This window comes from Eulemur rufifrons, unplaced genomic scaffold (assembly GCF_041146395.1).
Source record: "Eulemur rufifrons isolate Redbay unplaced genomic scaffold, OSU_ERuf_1 scaffold_551, whole genome shotgun sequence".
NCBI classification, from domain to species: Eukaryota; Metazoa; Chordata; class Mammalia; order Primates; family Lemuridae; genus Eulemur; species Eulemur rufifrons.
The window spans coordinates 1-5,000 of record NW_027183333.1 but is presented as its reverse complement, the minus strand read 5'-3'; positions in this window follow the sequence as shown (position 1 = coordinate 5,000).

Here is a 5,000-nt window from a genome sequence, read left to right as displayed (position 1 = left end):
CGCAGCAGACGCTGCAGCGGCGACCAGAGGGGGACGCCGGGAACGAGGACGACAACCACCGCTCGGTTTCGGGCACCTTGGAGAACAACCCGGTGCGCTCCGGGGGCACCACAAAAGGGCCACACAGACCCAGCAGCCGCGCGCCAAACGGGGCGCGCGACCGGGCGGGCGGCACGGCCCCGCACCCGTCCGTCGCGGGCAGGGGGGACCCCGGCCAGGCAACAGCCACACAGGGCGAGCGAGGGCTGCCCGCTGCGTCAAGAGGACTCACGACCCCCCGCCAACGCCACGAGGCCGAGGGCGGGGCGACCGCGGTCGGGCCGGATAGTCTCGCACCCGCGCCTCCCACGCACCGCCCACAGGCGGGGAAGGAGAGGTGAGGTGCCCGCGGGCAGAACGAGAAGAGCGGCCACCATTCACCATGAATGGACCGTCCCTCGCCTGGCACGCGGCTCAAGGCCCGGGAGAGCGCGACGTCACCACATCGATCAGGCCCCGAGGACGGGGAGGGTTGGGGGAGGTCAGTCAGACCGGCGAGGACAGCGATCGGAGGAGCCCGCTTCAGCCTCGCCAGCCCCGCCTCCCAAGCACAACCCAAAGACGAGGACCGCCTGACACGCAACGGCACAGAGCCAGCGGGGTAAGGGGGAAGGTTGCCGCAAACCTCCCCCCCTCCCCCGGGTGCCGTCTCTCGAGGGGACAAGAGACCAACGCGAGAGGCGGGCACCACCGTCGGGACACTCCGACGCCCTAGAGCCGGCGCGCGGGCCCAGGCGGTCAGCTCAAAGGGAACAGGGCAGGGCGCTGGATCCCCAGGAACCCAGAACCCTGTCCGCGTGCGGAGGCCCAACCCCTCCAGCGACAGTCGCCGAAGGACAGCGTGTCAGTACTAACCTGCAGGCGGAAGATGACGATATGAGGTGATCAAAAACACCGCGCAGGAAGACGGGGACCGAGCCACTTGAACACGCCTGCCCCCACGACACTCGACACGGCCACCTGTCCCCAGCAGGTCCCCAGCGCCAGCAGACAAGGGGCACTCAGGGACATCTGGTCGGCCCCCGTGGCGTAGAGGGCCAGGGAGGCCCTCACCGTCCACGCGCGCCACCCAGGGCCCAGCACGGGGACTTGTGGAGGAGAAAACATCGGGACGGGACCGCCACGGCCCACGAGCGGCCGCGGGCCGACAGGGGTCGCCCTCGCCGGCCACCCAGGGCCACCCAGGGCCCGGTCCCCGGCCCCAGCACGGGGACTTGTGGAGGAGAAAACATCGGGACGGGACCGCCGCGGCCCACGAGCGCCCGCGGGCCCACAGGGGTCGCCCTCGCCGGCCACCCGCGCCACCCAGGGCCCGGTCCCCGGCCCCAGCACGGGGACTTGTGGAGGAGAAAACATCGGGACGGGACCGCCGCGGCCCACGAGCGCCCGCGGGCCGACAGGGGTCGCCCTCGCCGGCCACCCAGGGCCACCCAGGGCCCGGTCCCCGGCCCCAGCACGGGGACTTGTGGAGGAGAAAACATCGGGACGGGACCGCCGCGGCCCACGAGCGCCCGCGGGCCCACAGGGGTCGCCCTCGCCGGCCACCCGCGCCACCCAGGGCCACCCAGGGCCCGGTCCCCGGCCCCAGCACGGGGACTTGTGGAGGAGAAAACATCGGGACGGGACCGCCGCGGCCCACGAGCGCCCGCGGGCCGACAGGGGTCGCCCTCGCCGGCCACCCGCGCCACCCAGGGCCCGGTCCGCGCCCCCAGAGTAGGACTCGGAGGAAGCCACGGACGACTGGGTGCCACTCACAGGGCTGTCCCTGCCTCCCGAGCGGGAACCAGGGAAAATGGGTAGGAAAGGCGAGGCCGAGGGAGAGGGACACGCATGCACGGGACGGCGGCCGGTCGCCGGACACCCTCCTCTCCCGTCCGCGTGTGCCGTCTCCTTCCTGTCCCCGCGGGGTGGGTCGGGTCTCCAAAGCGGCCACAGCGTGCTGGTCGACCTGCCCGGGCAGCCCCGCAAGCCGCCTGGCTGGCTGAGCCTGGAAGCGCGGCGACAACGTCCTCCCGCCACACAGCCCTGCAGGCCCAAGCTCTGCCTCCCAGATGTCCCAGCCGGCGTCCCGGCACGAACCAGATGGCCCCGCGAAGGCTGCTTGCTTCCCGGAACTCAGCCTCGCTCGCATCGGGGACTGTCCCCTGCTTTGCCTGCTGCACCGAAGATTCAGAGGACAAGAGACTTGTAGAAAAGCGGCCGCCAGGTGGAGCCCGACCACAACCGGCGCCAGCCACCAGAGGTCTGCTGCAAAACACGGGGCAACCCTCTGGAGCCCATCATTTCAGAGTCCAGAAGGTCCCCCGGGGGCATCAAACACAGTCCCCCTACTCCCCACGGAAGCCATCGAAAAATGACGGGTCAGTCTAGGGCCACGCCACCCTGAACGCGCCCAATCTCGTCTGATCTTGGAAGCTAAGCAGGCCCCGGCCTGGCTAGCACTGGGATCAAAGAAAGGATGGGTCGGCCCGACCACCGACATCGTCCACCAAACCCGTCTCTGCACAGACCACAACATAGCCGAGAGACAGACAGGCAGAAACAGAAAGAGAGAAAGGGAGAGAAAGGAAAAGAACAGAAAGAAAAGAGACGGAGAAACAGAGAGAGAAAGTCAGAAAGAAGAAAACAGTAAATAAGAAAAGACAGGAAGAGGGCACGGGGAAGAAAGAAAAAGGAAGGGAGGAAGGAGATAGGAAACACAGAAAGACAGAAGGAAAGAAGAAATAAGGAAAGAAAAGACAGGCAGAAAGAAAGAGAATGAGAAAAAGGAAGGAAGGATGGAAGCAGAAAGAAAGAAGAAAGAAAGAAAGACAGACAGAGACAGAAGGAGGGAAAGAAAGAAAAGAAAAAGAAAGGAAGTTAAGAGAGAAAAAGAAAGAGCACGGAAAGATGGAAAGAGAAAAAGATAGAGAGAAGGAAGGAGAGAGACAGTATAGAAAGAGACAGAAAGGAAGAAGGAAGGAGAGAGAAAGGAGAGAATGAGAAAGAAAGAAGGTAGGAAAGTAGAAAGGGGGAAGAAAGATGGAAAAAACAGAGATAGAAACACAGGATAACAGGAGAAAGGAAGAGAGGAAAGAAATACGGAAGGAAGGAAGGCAGGCAGGCAGGAAGGAAGACAGGAAGACTGAAAGAAGGAAAGAACAAAGAAGTAAAGAAAAGGCAGAAGGAGGAAGAGAAAGAAAGAAAGGGGGGGGGGAGAGATGATAGGATGAGAAAACCTTTCTGTCGTGGAATCATAAAACCCCTTCCTATCTTAGGATCATGAAACCCAGGGTGGAACTATGATACACTTCACATTCTCAGAGCACGCCGGCTGGTGAAACAAAGAAAGAAGTCAGGGACAGAGAGAACACATTCACGGGGCCTGGCCGGGGGCCAGGGTGGGGCGGCCCGAGGCTGTCGCCAGAGCCATCTCTGTGGCAGGACGTCGCAACACGCCTACCGGATTTTCCCATAACGCTCGCCCGCCGCCAGGTGACCCCCGTCATCCACCGATCCAAGTGTCAGCCTGGAAAGGACGGGCTCCCTCGTGGGGGAGGGAGCGTGGGGGCGGGAGTGGGTACACACTGGGTCGCAGGCCTCCTCCCGGCCCCTCTCGGACCACGTCTCTCAGCCCTCGGGCACACTCCCCACCACTAGTCGACCAGAGAGCCCCCGGGGGCGGGGGGCCGGAGGGGGGCGTCCACGGCAGGGAGAGAGGACAGGGACCCATCGGCCCGTGCTAGATGCCACGGGTGGAGGCAGGACCTGCTGAAGACACACGAACAGTACGGAGAGGTTCAGAGCGGGGCCTAGGCGCAGCCACTCACGATGATCTCACAGTTGGACTATCTGTCACGGTGGACCGAAGCGCATGAAGTGGGCGCTCCCGGAAACGGCGTGTGTGTGTGTGTGTGTGTGTGTGTGTGCGCGCGCGCGCGCGCGCGCGTGTGCCTGTGTGTGGGAGGGAGAGAGAGAGAGAGAGAGAGAGAGAGAGATGGGAGAAGACGGTCGGTACATTCACTCACTCCTGTACCCGGGCCAGTCGTTTCTCCCGAAGGACAGAAATCCATAAAACACCCACGTCTAAAGAGTGTTTACACAGAGCTAACCCTAGGTCGAATCAGTCTGGAGTCGAGTGCGGGGAATCCTATGGTCCCAAACTGGGACTCCAGTCCCGGCCCCATAGCAAAAGGGGGTCATTTCTCAGAAAACGCACGCACACAGAATCGGGTAACGTTTATACAATTTTATACCGTGGTAGTGACTTCCTTCCCCGCCCCCGTGTTCTTAGGATCGGTCTCACTACATAGTACTTTTTTTTTTTTTTTCTGAGCTTTATTTTATTTTATTTTATTTTACTGTCATTTCGTTAGAGATGATGGGGAGGGGTGGCGGGGGAGCAGGGCATAGTTCACTCACTGGAAGCCTCAAACTCCTGGGCTCCAGCGATCCTCCTTCCTCAGCCTCCCAAATCGCTGGGGCTACAGGCGTGTGCCACCATGCCCGGCTAATTTTTTTCTATTTTTGGTAGAGACGGGGGTCTTGCTTTTGCCGAGGCAGGTCTCGAACTCCTGACCTCAAGCGGTCGGTCCTCCTCCCCGCCTTGGCCTAGGATTACAGGCGTGAGTCACCAAGCCTGGCCTGGATCGGTTTTTAATAGGTAAGGTCTACGAGACATCCCAGTCCAAACATCGATTCGGTGGGTCTCTACAGGACTCCGGGCGGAGATCCGATCTGGGGTTTACAACGTGGAGAATTAAGGCCTGGCTAGCAAAGAGCCCAGTGACTGAAGAGGGACGATGCTCGTCAGTCGTACAGAGCCTGAAAAGATGCAACACGGGGAAACGTTTCCAGGTTCCTCTCAGAAGAGGATGTCAGATGAGATGCCGAAACGAAAAGAATGGGTTCAAGCCAAAAGGAAAAATAGATAAATAAGTCAATAAATAAAACTACGGGAGACAGCCAGGAGACACTGTTTC